The following is a 15,912-nucleotide window of genomic DNA, read 5'->3' on the forward strand; positions in this document are numbered from 1 at the left end:
GGCTTATGCCTCCATGATCTGTTTTGGGATCATAGGTTCTTAAAAGGGCAAGAACCTTCCCTTAAAATGTGGAAGCTATCAGCACTGCATCTTAGTGAGCATCACCAAGGAGATATGGAAGTCACTAACACTACCTAGGATCACAAAACCTGGGAGCACCAAGAACATCAAGGGATGTCAACTGAGAACAACTACAGTTTCATGATGGCTTTTCCAAGGGCCTTTGGCCATCAAATTAAAAATGTAAATTTGAACAAACTGACATAAAGTAAACAATGGCCTACAATTGTGTTTATGGTTCTGGTTTGTGATATAACGGTCAGAGCCAAAACAACAACAGTAACTTCCCTCACAATCACCAAGAATATGGGGTAAGGCTCAGAGTGGAAAGAACACCAAAGTCAGTGAGCATATCTGGTATTAACACCAGCACGTGGCCTTGGTCAAGCCTCCATCTCTCCAAGTCAGTACTCACTCCTGTGACTCCCAGGCACAGGAGGCGCTGGAACAAGCACTGAAGGGGCCACGCATGCTTCACCAGAAACAGCCTCACTCTCTACCCCAACATCCTTTTCCTTAGAAGACTTCTGGGAAAGTCAAATGAAATAATGTTAAGTAAAAAGTTTTTTGTTTAATTCTATTTTGAAAAGAATAAAAATACTTTTATCTGCTAAGAAATAGTAAGTTGCCAAATATTATGCACTTACTATGTACCAGGAATTGTGCTTAGTGCTTTATGGTCATTCATTCAACAAATGAGCACAAGAAGCTTCCACTATATGCCAGGTACTATTCCAGGCCCAGGGGATTCAGCAGTGAACAAAACAGGCAAATTCCTTACTCTCATGGTACTTACATTCTAGCATTCTAGAGGGGACAGATAATGAATGATAATACAAATGAAATAAGAATATATCCAGTAATGAGAAGTGCTACGATGAAAATAAAACAGGTTGATACAAGAGTGACTGATGGGCTACTTTTAGACTGGAGGTCAAAGAAGATGTAGTGCACATCTGTGGAGTTTTCTGGCTGCTTAGCATCTGAATCCCTTCCTGTATTTTGGGAATTTCCCATCTAATGAGTCTGGTGGGAGGCATAGCGCCTTTCCACTATGAAGTGAGAACAGTGGAGACTAAGATTCTCTTTCTGAGGCTTGCTTGCAGCTAGAGTGCGTGTATACGGCCCTGGCTATGGCAACCAGACACATCAGCCCCAGACCTTAATTGGGATCTGGTATCAAAGAATAAGAGGACCACGAGAGTCCACGATAGCAGCAAGGAGTGGCTATAGTGGCCATTAAGGTCCAGTCAGCTGGTGGTAGTGGTGTAAGCTGTATAAGTGGCAGCAATGACCTCATGGACTGGTTCTGTGAATGATTTTGGCTGTGGGTCCTGGCTGCTTCCCAGTTTCCCTTGTTCGAGCCCATTCTTCAAGCCTGGCTTTGTGGCCTTCTCTGATATTTTGTGAGTTTCCCTACTATCCTTTCAATAATCAGCTGAGGTTGGTTTCTGTTGCTCACAAGTACAAATCTTGCCTGATACAAAGGGGCTCTCTGAGAAGATGACATTCAAGGAGCAACATGAATAACAAGAAGTCGCAAAAAACCATGGGAGGACCCTTCTGAGGAAAGAGAACAACCAGTGCTAAGGCTGTAGAGGAAGACTGGTTCAAAAAGCTTGTATGGTAGATGCTGTTACTATCATCGTTTTGTAGATAAGGAAATAGAGTCGTGGACATGAAACAATTTTCACTATGTCACACAGCTAATAGACTGGAGCTGGAGCAGGCATTCAAACCCAGAGCTGTATGCACTTTTAACCATCATGGTATGTAATTCTTAGAGTAATGATCACCATGAGAATCCACCAAAAGAGCCAACTAAATTGTCACTACTCATTCATTAATTTTCTTAAAACATTCACTGAGTATTTACCAAGTACCAAGCACTGTGCTAGACATGGGGGAATACCGAGATGGAAGACATAGTATCTATACCAAGACAGCACAGAATCAAAGGCAAGGCGCTTTAGCTAAGATTGGTGTGCGGCTTGAAAATACTAAAAGGAACAAGAGGAGGATAAAGCAGAGAAACCAGACAAGCAAAAAACCAACACAATTCAGGTAAATGGCAAGAAGGAAACTGGGATTTAAAACAATATCAGACTGGTAGGCAGAGATTTAAAATACCAAAATGTCAAATTTATTAATTTTTTTAAAGATTTTACTTTTTTCCTTTTTTCTCCCCAAAGCTCCCTGGTGCATAGTTGTATATTCTTCATTGTGGGTCCTTCTAGTTGTGGCATGTGGGATGCTGCCTCAGGGTGGTTTGATGAGTAGTGCCATGTCCGCGCCCAGGATTTGAACCGACGAAACACTGGGCCACCTGCAGTGGAGCATGCGAACTTAACCATTCGGCCATGGGGCCAGCCCCCAAAATGTCAAATTTAATATAACTATTGTTCAGTTAGCATTTTGGTGAACATTTCTGTTCCCATCCTGAGAAGAAATGATGGCATCCTGGCAGACAGCTCTTTTTGGAGCACGGCTACCTTCTCCCCTCTCAAGGAAACAGGGATTCAATGCCTTTCCACAAACTTTTACAAGCAGACAAGCGTAACTGGAAACACTTCTACGAAGAGATTATTTAAAGGGTTCATATCGGGGGGAAACACTCTCAGATCTACCAAGGAGCACAACTAGTTTCATATTTCAGTCCAAAAATCTCTCAAATATAAATAATCAGATAAATAAATGAACAGTTATTTTAATATGAGAAGGTTTAATCATGGCCAGATTTTAAAAGCATTATTTCAAGGAGGGCTCTGAAATAGTCAATTCTACAGAGTAAAGAACTCATAGACGTGGAATGATATGAATGAAAGATTTGGAACTGGCAAAGGAAGTTATATATACGATTAAACACTAGAAAAGACTCTATCAAGGGGATTTCTATCTCGGGTGCAGTATGCAAATTACATAATATTCGGTTCTGCTGAGAGGGAAAAAAACTGAAATAAGTGACTTCAAGAATCCATAAGATAAAATTTTCAATGCCTATTGCCCCAGGCACTGTGGCGGACTTCGAAAATATGGCAAAGAACAAGACAAATACAGATCCTTCTCTTCAAGAGCACACAATATAGTCGTCATTAACTGAATGCCAATGGCACCAAAGCTACTGTAATCAGAACTCCATAGAGGGACTAAAAAAGGCTAATTTAACCAAATGACCAAAATAGATAGCTAGGACAGTAAACTGAGAAAGAACAGCATGGAATAATAAATTAAATCTTGTTTATACTCATTTATTCATCCAACTTAAAACAAAGTACAAAAATGACACTGCAGAAAACAAACTAAACATGACAGTAGAATAAAAAGGACAACTTGGAAACCACTAAGGAAAATGAGAACTTTAACACACCACAAGCAACTTTTAATGTATATTCTTCATTCTAAAGATAGCACTAACTGAATAGACCCTTATTTTCACACTTAAAGATTTAACAACATTGAGGGTTAATTTGTTTTCAGAACACGAAAGCTCAATAAAAACTTTCTCTAGCTAGAGTACAGAGGTTTAAGAATGGCATGTACTGTACTTTAGAATATTGCAGGCCAGCTCCAGTTGATACTCAACGAAAAGGAGGAAGGAGGAAGCCAGTTTCTGGGTGTTGGGAATATGAAAAATATAAAAATACCTAAGGCACAGAGAAAAACATATGACATAATGTTATAAAGAAAATATGAGCTGCTATGCAGATGTTACACCTCCCAAAAGGTATTCTATGCCTGGAGTCCTAAAATGCCTAACATATCACCACTTAACCCCATCCCTTCCACAAACTTTTAACCTAGGCTACTGGGAAACTTTCTTCCATGGGCATATGTCTACTATTATAAAGGAAACTAATAAGAAAACAAAATTCAATTAACAGCTTGATTTGGAGGAATTAATCTACTTCATAATGCAAAGGGTACCAGTAATATAATAGTCTGAGGTCAACAAGCCTTAGAACAAAGTACACCCAGTGAAGATTACGCATATGGAACCAAGGATTGAATGGTAATATCCAAACAAACATGAAAAACCACCCATTTCAGGTGTGCCACAGTCCTTTCTTGGGCTCTGGATAATGTAGCAGGAAAAGAAGCAAACTTAATATACTTAGGCACCTGGGCCTGAATTCCAGCCCCCTCACTGGGCCAACTGGCACCTCCTTAGGGAAGTTACTTAACCTTTCTGAGTTTCAGTTTCCTCATTCGTAAAACTGGGATGCTAACCTACTTCAATGGGTTGTTGTGAGGAATGAATGATGAAATATATACGAAAGTACATGATAGTACCTGGATTGTAGTACATGCTCAACAGATGTTGGCCAAATCTGAATTCTACTAAGACCTGATTAACTCCTATTATCTATGCTCAGCTGCATGGTTACAATATTTCTCCCTTACTTCCTTTCCTACCACAGAGACAATGCTGACATTGGGGATTCCACTGTAGGATGGGGGGGCATTATTACAGTAGCTAAAAGTATTATTCATAATAGCTAAAAAGTGGAAACAGCCCAAATGTCCAACAACTGATGAATGGATAAACAAAATGTGGTATATACATACAATGAAATGTTATTTGGCCATAAAAAGGAATGAAGTACTGCTACATGCTACAACACAGATGAACTTTGAAAACGCTATGCTAAGTGAAAGAAGACCACATATCATATAATTCCATCTCTAGGAAATACCCAGAATAAGCAAATCTATAGCAAAGAAAGTAGATTTGTGGTTTCTTGAGGTTGGAGGGTTTGGGGGATAGAAGGATGACAGCTAAAGGATATGTTTCCTTTTTTTAAAAAAAATGTAAGTGAAATTCAGGTAACATAAAATTAATCATTTGAAAGTGTAAAACTCAGTGGTATTTAGTACATTCACAATGTTGTGCAACTATCACCTCCAGCTAGTTCCAAAGCATTTCTATCACCCCAAAAGAAAATTCTATATCCATTAAATAGTTAGTCCTTAGTCCCTCCTCCCCTCAGCACCGGGCCATCCCCAACTTACTTTCTGTATCTATCAATTTACCCATTCAAAATATTTCATATAAATGGAACCTTTCAACACATGGTCTTTTCTGTCTGGCTTCTTTCACTTAGTATACATTTTGAGGTTCATCCATGTTGTAGTATGTATCACTATTTCATTCCTTTTTATGGCTATTATTCCACTGCACTGATATGCCACATTGTGTTTATCCATTCATTCGTTGGCTGTTGTGAACAGTGCTTCTACGAACATTTGTGTAAAAGTACCTGTTTGAGTACCTGTTTTAAATTGTTTTGGGTATATATCTAGGAGTGGAATTGCTGGGTCATATAGTATTTTTAACTTTTTAAGGAATCGTCAAACAGTTTTCCACGGCAGGTGTACCATTTTACCTTCTCACCAGCAACGAACAAGGGTTCTATATCTCTACATCCTCACCAACAAGTGCTTCCCCCCCTCCCCCCATTATAGCCATTCTAACAGGTGCAAAGTGGTATTTCATTGTGGTTCAGGATTTTTTTTGAGATGACGAATATGTTCTAAAATTGACTGGTGATTGTTACACACATCTATGAGTATACTAAAAATCACTGAATTATACACTTTAAGTGGGTGAATTGTATAGCATATGAATTATATCCCAACAAATTATTATACATACATAAAAAAACAAAGAAACTACTGATACTGGCAACAATGGATGAATCTCATAGATTCTGAGCAAGAGAAGCGAGACATAAAAACATATATACTGTATGACTACATTTATAATAAGTTCTAGAACAAACAAAATTACAGTTAAAAAAAAAATCAGAAGTGTTGCCTGGGGGCATGGAGACTGACAAGGATAGGAGATCTGAGAACTTCCTTGAGGGAGAGAAAGGTTCGATATACTGATGGGAAGATGGGTTACATGGTATTGGAAATACTGGTTACATGGGTATATCCATTTGTAAAAATTGTACAGTCAAGATTAGTGGATTTTAATGTTTGTAAATTTCAACTAAAAAATAGAATGGGAGGTGGAAAGCAGGGGAGGTATAGATGAAATAAGAATGGCAGAATGTTGACAGTTGTTGAAATAGGATGATGAGTGCATGGGGGTTCAATATACTGTTCTATTTATTTTGTATATATTTGGAATTCTCTCTAATAAAGTCCAAAAATCCTTCTTTCCTATCATAGAGTCATTCAAAACATGGAAGATTGATTAATGAAATGGAAAACCATTAATCACATAGTTAGAAAACCAGGTTCAACACATAAATAGACATTCCAGCCTTGGGGGGTAAAAAGACAAACCAAAAAGTCAACATACCTATAATGCTATGACAAGAAGGATATGCACCAAAAATGCTAGCCAGTGGTTATCTCTCTGGTAAGAAAACAGGCAATATTCTTTTCTTTCTGTTCCTCTGTATTTTCCAAGTATTCTACTGCTAAAATTTATTATTTTTATAATAATGTAGAAATAGCAGTTAGGAACCAGCTTTGGACTGAAAGGAACTTGAGTTTGAATCTGGCTCTACCACATGCTATGTTGTGTGATACTGGGCAAAATTATTTACCTTCTCTAAGCTCCTGGGTTTTTTTTCCCCCTTTGGAAGATTAGCCTTGGGTAACATCTGCTGCCAATTCTCTTTCTGCTGAGGAAGAGACTGGTCCTGAGCTAAGAGCTGTGCCCATCTTCCTCTATTTTATGTGGGATGCCTGCCACAACAAGGTTTGACAAACGGCACGTAGGTCTGCACCCGGGATCCGAACCTGAGAACCCCAGGCCGCCAAGCAGAACATGAGAACTTAAATGCTGTGCCACCAGGCCGGCCCCTCCTGGGTTTTTGGGTTTTTTTTAAGATTGGCCCTGAGCTAACATCTGTTGCCAATCTTCGTTTTTTTTTCCCTTCTCCCCAAAGCCCCCCAGTACATAGTTGTATATTCTAGTTGTAGGTCCTTCTAGTTGTGCTATGTGGGACACTGCCTCAAGATGGTTTGATGAACACTGCCAGGTCCACCCCCAGGATTGGAACCACGAAACCCTGGGCCACCAAAGCAGAGCATGTGAAGTTAACCACTTGGCCATGGGGCCAGTCCCGCTCCTAGGGTTTTCTGAACCTGCAATGTAGGTATATGTAATAACAGCTATCTCACAGAGTTATTTGGAACATTAAATGAGCTAATGCATTGCATAGTACTTAGCACAATACCTGCCATGTGGTAAGAGCTCAAGAAACACTTCAATAAAAACTTTCATCTGTTACATGAGATAATAACAGTACCTACCTCATAGGCTGCTGTGATGGTTACATAGGATAACTGGCACACTGTAATACTTACTAAGTGTGAGTGACAGTATCACTTGTAATAAGAAAAAATTGTTTAAGAAAAGCTTCCCCCTAAAAAGTGAGACACAGAGCTGCCACATGACTCAGAAATTCCACTCCTAGGTACCTACCCAAGAGAAATGAAAATATATGTCCACATGAAAATTTGTATATGAATGTTCACTCATAGCAGCACTGGTTATAACAGCCCTGAAGCAGAAACAACCCAATGTCCATCAATGGATAAATAAAATGTGATATATCCATGTAATAGAATATTATTCAGCCATAAAAAGTAATAAAGTACTGAATCATGCTACAACATGGATGAAACAAAAACATTATGCTAAGTGAAAGAAGCCAGACAAAAAAGCCACACATTGTAAGAATCCATTTATCTGAAATGCCAAGAATAGGAAAAGCTATAGAAATAGAAAGTAGATTAGTGGTTGCCTAGGATTGAGGGGGAAGATGGGAGTGATTGCGGGTGGGCAGTGATAGCTGGAGGATATGAGTTTCTTTTCGAGGGTGAGGAAAATGCTCTGGAATTACATAGTGGTGATGGTCGCACAACTTGGTGAATATATTAAAAAGTGCAGAACTGTACACATCAAAAGGGTAGATTTTATGGTATGTGAACTATATTGCAATTATAAAAAAGAAAGAAAAGCCTCCAAACCCTTTCTTCTTTTCTCTACCTCAAAATCACAACTTATGCAAAGAAAATTTAGTTCTCACCCTTTCCTTCATCTGTCTCCTGCCTTGAACTGTAACTATTTATGTGACGTTTCTTCCTTAAAAGACTAAAAGCATCCTAAGGGTCAGCTATTGGTCCTCCTAGGTCTCCAAGGAGTGATGTGGGCTAGCAGGTGCCAATAAACTCTTGCTGAAGTAACAACAGCGTGACTACCTTGCATTTAGATAGTGTTTTATAACTATCAGAGTGCTTTCATTCATGCTTTTAATTTGAACTTCACAACAATCCTGTGAGGAAGCTGGAAAGCTACTATTATCCCCACTTAACATGGGAGAACTGAAGCACGATGCTATGTGGTACTGAGGAAAAGCACTGGACTAGGATCTAGGGTCTTGTGCTCCAGACCAGGCTCTGCCTCCTACTGGCTGTATGACCCTGAGTGAGGCATTTCACTCTCTCAGCCTATTTCTCCACCTGTAAAACGAGCGGCAGACTCTGAGATGACCTACAAAACCCCTTCCAATGCCACTAGCCTATGATTCTAAGGACACACTGCTGGGTAGCAGTAGACTGGAGATGGAACCCAAGCCATCTGTATTCTCTTTCCTCTGGACATGCTGCCTCCCACTGCAGGGAGTGCCCCCAGCCCGAGTGACAACTGACCCCCTTTCAACATTCTGAATTATGCAAAAGATGTACGCAAGTTTCCTTTCACTCTATTTGTGGTGGTTTTCCTACTGGAGCAATCCTATAGAAGAGAAAAAAGTGCAGTTCCAATGCATAAAGCTCACTGGAACTAGCATAATAAAACAAAAAGAGTGGGGCCATGGAGTCCCACAGACTTAAGCTTCAAATCCCAGTTCTGCCACCTACTTTCTGTGAGACAGCACTTCTAAACACCAGTTTCCTAATCTGTAAAACAGGGATGATGCCTACCTTTGCAGAGTAATGAGGAAAGGAAGAGCCACACATGTAAAAAGCCTGACACTGAGCCTGGTAAATAATACTTACTGAATAGTCTAAGCATTTTACAAGTGTTATCTGACAGACTCCTCACAACAACTTCATGAGATAGGTACTATTATTATTCCCATTTTACAGATAAAGGATCTGAGGCACAGAGAAGTTAATTTGCCCCAAGCTACATTTATTAAATGGAGAGTCAAACTAGATAGTTTAACTCCAGGGCCCAGGCTGTTGGCCACTAAAAGATAGTTACTATTACTATCTTTAATCAGACCATGTCCATGCTGTCTCGCCTAAAAGAAACTTTGTCTCTCACCATTCCTCAGGATTAAACTAAGGAATCAAAATCACTTTGACTCTGCTGGTCTCAAACACAAAATTAAAGAGTGCATTTCAGGGTCATGGACTAAGTTGGCACAAGGACAGCATCTGGGAAACGTGTGGTTGATAGGACAGGCCCAACAGCAAAGTATTTTTGGAAAAGTTCTTTGTCATCTTTGGGGTTCCTGGCTCAAATGAGCCCCCATTTGGGACTTCTCTGTGGAAGTCCATCCTAGGAAATGCTTCACTTTCTAGAAGGCTCTGGATGAAAACTCACCTTGATGTCTTCTCTGCCTGAGTGGGTTCTGTATCGCCATTTGAGCTTTGTGAAAAATGTTCCTTGAAGTTTTCAGAACTTTGCTTTTCAGTGATCATAGCTAATTTATCTGCCTTCTCCTAGGGCCACAATTACCTTAAGGTAGTAGAAGGGAACAGAAAGAGAAAAGGGAGCATATTTTGATAATGCTGTCCTCTCTCACTGTATTTAAGAGCATCCACAGTCTTGGATTCTGGCTTTAACTTGCATCCTTCCGGATCCCACCATGATTTAATTATCTCTCACAGGGAAGCCTTTGACATTTCACCCTCTAACTTTACTCCTAGCAGAAAGGTCAAGGAAAGCTAAACCAATCAATTGGAAATGCCTCCTTTCTAATTTAATTTCAGCTGTGTTATATCCAGATGTCTGACTCAGGAGGGAAGCAGGTAAGTCATCGGCATCCAAACACTCGGGCCTCAACTGATGAAGCTGCCTGACCAGAAACGCCTGATTCCCATTCCAAGAAAGTCTCCCTAAAAAGTTCGGGGATAAGCACAGTTTTATGCTTTCTGAAAGTAGAATCTGGGAGTTATGAACAAGGACAGAATTTTATCAAGGTCCTGATCCTAACACTGCCTCAGAGAGCCCCTGATAGCTACCTGGGCAAGGTCTGATTCTGGTCCGTCCCCCTCCCCAAGAAAATGGGGTTAATAACCTCCCCAGATGGCTACAGGAGGGATTAAGGGTTATTATTCTTGGCATGCACGTCTGTCACAGCTCTAGCAGTTGTGACCTTGTTCATCCTAAGACATTAAATATAAAAATGCAAATAGTGATCCCTGAATCTGATGCTACAGTAGGGTGAGAATTTCCTTTCCACAAGGCCTTTGACACAGTCTCCTGTACTCCAACCTGTTGGCTAAATCCGCCTCTTATTCAGGCCTCAAGTTTTTAAGGTATTAGTCACTAACACCACAAAGCCCTTCAAGCAGTAGGCAGCTATTATTAACAGCACAAAGAACAAGCCCCAGAACTCTCACAGTTTCAGTGAGGCCCGAATTCACCTTAAAAGTGCCAAAGTGGAACCTCCTTACCCCCCAAACACAGGCTCTTGAGGGCAATCAGTGAGGTCTAGTGAAAAGCATACATTACATCATTTAGTCCTCAAAAACTCATTGTAAGTTAGGTGCTGTCATAAGTCTTATTTCACAGATGAGGAAACTGTAGCTCCAAGAGGACATGTGATTTACCCCACGTGACACAGCTAAGAAGGTGCAGACACAGGTTCAAATGTTAGCTATGTAACCTCCAGCATATATATATTTTTTTACTTTCCAGAGCCTCAGTTTCCTCATTTGTAAAGTGGGGATAATGACAATACCTACCTCATAGGGAATTTCTGAGGATTAAATGAGATATTGTAGGAAATCTGTCTAGCAAGTGCCTTGCACAAAGTAAGTATTTAATACATGTTAGTTTTTTACAGATCAAAATGACAGAAGTTTGATATCATTTCCACATAATAAAAGAATTTAAAATACTAAAAGACCACTTAGTCCAATTACCTGCAGAAGGATGAACTCCTCTACCATATTCTTGATAAGAAGTGGCATTGGCAAAGCCTCTTCTTGAATACCTCCAACGACAGGTAACTCACTCCCTCACAAGGCAGCCCATTTTGTTTTTAGAAAGCCAAATTCTCTGCTATCAAGCCAATGTCTACCTCTCAGAATTTCTGTCCTTTGATCCTAGTACTCCTTCCAAAATGACACAGAGAAAGTCCAGTTCTCTTTCCACATGACAGTTCTTCAAGTATTTGAAGGCAGGTATGGTGTTCTCCTAGGCTTTTAGCTTTGGTCCTTTCAGCTCATCCTCATGTATCACAGTCCCAGAGGAGTCAGACCTGGGTTTGAATTCTGATCCTCTCCCTTACTAGCTGTGAGACCTTAAGCAAGTTATTTAACCTCTCTGAACCTGTATCTTCATCTGTATAATAGGGAAAATGATTTTCACCTCACAGGGCAGTCATGAGGGTTAAATTAGATAAAGTAAAAACACTATCCAGCAAAGAGCCCAACATATACCAGGCCTTCAATAAATGCCAGTCACTTTTTAGGATGTATTCCAATTAGTAAATATCTCTCAAAGTAAATTAGTCAGAATTAAGTGTAATACCAAGGGATTGGTTTCAGATGGCAACTTCCAGGGCTTGGGTTTTTGAAGAGCTTTCTTCTTAGATAGCTAAAAAGAAAGCACAGCCTAGGAGTTATGTGGGTCCATCTGCAATGGCAGCCCAAAGATGCAGTGGAGAATCTGGAAAGGTGAGGATCAAAGAAGAAAGGAAATAGGATGGATCACTAAACCAGTGACCCAAAAGAAAAGGTGAGTATTACCATATTACATGTTGTCTATGACTCCCTCTCTGAGACCCAGGACTGCACATGCAGGCCACATTCCCTAATTCAAAAAGGAGAGGAGAAAAAGAAAAAGAATTAAGGAATAATTAAAATCACAGTTCCGGGTCTTCCTAACAGTTGGACCATCAGGATCCACAGATGTCTAGCAGAGGGCTTCAAGGTCTTCAGTTCTATCCTTCCAGATCCTCAAGTTCAGGTATGTGGAAATATTCTACAAATGATGTCTCATGAGTCAATACTGAGTTCCCTTCCAGGTAGAAAAGTTGTCAGCTCTGTGACAACTCTCAAACTCAAAACTGGTAAATCATCAATGTTAACACCATCGCCATAATCATTACACATATTCTCTTTCCTTCAGTGACCTCAAGGGAAGGACTCCCAGGTAGAAACACGGATTGTTGTTCAGTTATTCTGCAGAGTTGACCCAAAGAACTGCTGCTACAAATTGAGATGTGACTTGAACATAAGTATCTCCAAAGAGGTCTAAAGAGGGAAGGATAGCAGGACCCCAGAATTAAAGCAGTATGATCACAAACTATGGCAGAAAAGTTTGTTTCCCACCTGTCAATGAAATACAACAACCTGCACTGAAGAAATCCATTGTTAGTCTCAGACGCAGCCCAAAGGAGCCTACTAGTTACTCCTTGGTTTGTGAAAGAGGATCTGGTTATTATACTCAACAGCCAAGATTCAATTCAATTAAAAATATAAACATTATAAGGAAGAATAAGCCAGAACTCAAACCAGAAATAGCCTTAAATAGTTCCTTCACCTCAGTTAACAGACTGGCCACCCAAGGACCGTAAGGTACAGAAAAGCTTAGTGCAGGCCACTGGGCATACTTGTGCCCTAGGAGGGGATTTCATAACGTCTGAGTCAGGAGGTGCCCTCAGAATAGTTTTCCTCTCAAAACTGTTTCAGTTTTTGTTAAAAGGTAACACTTCACCCTGATCATCTACCCCATCCTTCGGAAGAATGAGGAAGCTACAGCCACCCTACCAGGCTTCTAAACTCATAACTTGAGAGGAAAACTTTAAAGTTGCTCTACCACTACTCCAGGAAGTTAAAGAAAGTCATAGAAGAAAAGGACTTCGGGGACAATAGTCAAATTAGGCTGTTAGATATTAGTCATAAGTCCCGGTACCTCTTTCCTAGAGACCCTAGTAGTACACCTGCAGAGGAGAGCCAGAGGGCACTAAGCAAATTCAACCTGGCTGGCAAGAAGGCGTCCCACTGCAGCTTTCAGAAACGAGAATTGGATCCTGCTGGTTCGCAGTCTCTCTTCTACTCTACACTTCCTATTTACCCTTTGAAATGGGCACTGAAAAGCCCGTTCCCAAGTAAAGGCCCTTTGTACAGCGCCACAGTCGCCTGGTGGAAACACCTTGGCAGAGTTCAGTTTAGTGCCAGGATGGGCCACTGAAGGCATCTGCAGCTGCCAGAAGCCTGGACACGGACGGACCGACGGACGGACAGACACACACACACAGAGGAAACCAAGTGAGCAGGTCAGGTCTACGTTGCCCTCCCGGCACTTCCACCTGCCCCCTTCTTCCTGAGACAGATCAGATGTCAAACAAAAACTCCGCAAAAAAGTCCCGTGATGGGACGACTTCCACCTCTCCGTTGGCAGAGCCTCCCCCGACGTCCCGGCTAGCCCTCCGTCCCGGCTAGCCCTCCGTCCCTATCCCGACCCCAGCCCGCTCTGCCCTCCGCCCCGGCAAGGCCTGCCCCCTCTCGGGACATCCCGGAGTCCCGAAGCGGGCAGGTTCAGACCCCCGGGCCGGCAGGACTAGGGCCGGCCCAGCGCTGGCGGCCCGTGTGTCGGGGCTGCGGGAGCGGGTCCTCGCCTCGGCGGCCGCGGAGGGCAGGGGGCGGCGGCTACCCGTACCTGTCAGGCCTCTTCCCAGGACCAGCGGCGGCGCAACTTCAGGAGCCCATGTCCGTCCGGGGGGCCCGGCCCCTCTCCCGGGAGCGGGGGCGCGGATCCCGGGGAGGGGGCTGGGGGGCCTGGGCAGCTCTAGCCCCTTCCCATGCTCCCCGCCTGGCGCCTGGCCGAGGCCGGACAGCGCCTCCGCCCGCCCCTGCGCACAGCCTCACACCCGCGCGCACACACACTCACACTCCCTCGCGCGCTCTCACACACGCACTCCCCTCCCTCCTCCTCCTCTGTTTATCTCCTCCAGCTGTCTGGGGACCCAGGAGAAGCCCAGCACCGCGCCTGCGCCACGCAGTCTCCGCCCCCGGCCCGCGCTTCCCAGCCGGCGGCTACGCTACGGAGTCGGCGCCAGGCCGTTTCCAGAATGGCGAGCCGGGTCCCCCCACGCCCCGCGCCCGGTCAACGTCTGCTGCCGGTGGCGCCCACTAACCTGCTAGTGGGGGAGACCCGCACCGGCGCGACCAATCCGCCTTGCCGCTCGCCCGACCGGCAGCCAGTGGGCAGGCGGGAAAGTCGGGCTGAGCCCTGGGGCATTCTGGGAGTCGTAGTTTTTCTTCATCGGAGAGCTCCTGCAGAGCGGGCTCAGCCCGTCCAGTTGCCATTAGTTACCCAGACGCACCGCCCACCCCACATCCACATAAAATGCTCCCTCACGTCGCTTCTGGAACATCCCTCCACGCTCACCCATTGGCCCCTAGAGCTCGAAACAGGCTCCTAAGAGCCTCCTCGACACTTCCTCAGAGCCCCTGAATTGCGGGACCCTTCAGGCTGGGATCCCAGGCCCCCTAGGACCAAGCTTCGGCTTACTCCTTCCTTCTGCGGGGGGAGGGGGGGGGTGCGGGGGGCGGGGAGGGAGGGAGCGCGCTGAAGTGGCACATTCCTCTCTCTTGTCTCCTGGGCCTGAAGGAAGAGGAGAAAAAGGAATCAGTCCTACATCAAGCGGCCTGGAGGGGAGCAAGCCACACACACCTCTGGGAACCCTCAGGCTGATGGAAGAGACAGGGTCCATCTGAGACTGATGCCGAGGTCCTGCTGTTCCCACCTCTGAGGAAGAGAGGTAGTTCCAGCCTTGTGGAGTCCCAAGTCTGATGGAGGAGATACCTCCCTTCTAAAGAATTTCCCGAGGTGACAAGGGAGCATAATGCCTAACTTATGAAGGCAGAGACCAGGCTCCACCCATGAGGAGCCTCAAGTCAGAAAAGGAAGACAGTGTCATCTTTTGAGAATGGAAACTTGTCACTCATCCACAGGGTGCCATTTGTCAGATAATAATAATTTTCTTTTATTGAGTATTTACTATGTCAGCACTGTATTGAGTACAGTTCCTTAGATAGTTACTGTTACTATCTGTGTTTTGCAGAAGAGGAAGCTGAGGCAAAAAGAGTTTAAAAGCAACTTGCCCAGGGTCACATAGCTGATAAGGAACCAAGTTGAGATTCAAACCCAGATCTGCCTGACTCCAGAGTTTGAGCTTTTGAACACTGTCTGTTCCTCCAGTGAAAACCAGGAAGCACCCACCCTCAGGAAGGACTGAATATACATATTTAGCATTTGTAGTGTTTGTATCATGTTTATCACTCCATGAGTTGCTTGTTTTTTCCTGCTTCTGCTCATATCAAAAGTATGAGTTAGGGGCCGGCCTGGTGGCACAGCGGTTAAGTGCGCATGTTGGGCTTCCGTGGCCCGGGGTTCACCAATTCAGATCCTGGGTGTGGTCAGGGCACCACTTGGCAAGCCATGCTGTGGTAGGCATCCCACATATAAAGTAGAGGAAGATGGGCACAGATGTTAGCTCAGGGCCAGTCTTCCTCAGCAAAAAGAGGAGGATTGGCAGCAGTTAGCTCAGGGCTAATCTTCCTCAAAAAAAAAAAAGGTACGAGTTAGTCTGTGAGCTCCCAAAGGGTGATTTCTCCCCATTTGGAAGAATTAGAACGTACCAT

General features: G+C 43.3%; 1 protein-coding gene across 3 annotated transcripts in view; it reads right to left on the reverse strand.

The window, feature by feature from the left end:
* Positions 1-14,346, reverse strand: part of WDTC1 (WD and tetratricopeptide repeats 1) — a 62,526-nt gene extending 48,180 nt beyond the window's left edge. The window contains exons 1-2 of one of the 3 annotated variants that reach the window (XM_046661562.1): positions 13,925-14,344; positions 9,635-9,769 (exon numbers count right to left, since the gene is read on the reverse strand). The gene's annotated coding sequence lies outside the window, so the exon portion shown is untranslated. Of the gene's footprint in view, positions 1-9,634; positions 9,770-13,924 lie in introns of all 3 variants that reach the window. The other 2 variants (XM_046661563.1, XM_046661561.1) reach the window with 2 other exon arrangements.
* Between the last annotated feature and the right edge of the window lie 1,566 nt (positions 14,347-15,912).

Source organism: Equus quagga, chromosome 5 (genome assembly GCF_021613505.1).
Source record: "Equus quagga isolate Etosha38 chromosome 5, UCLA_HA_Equagga_1.0, whole genome shotgun sequence".
NCBI classification, from domain to species: Eukaryota; Metazoa; Chordata; class Mammalia; order Perissodactyla; family Equidae; genus Equus; species Equus quagga.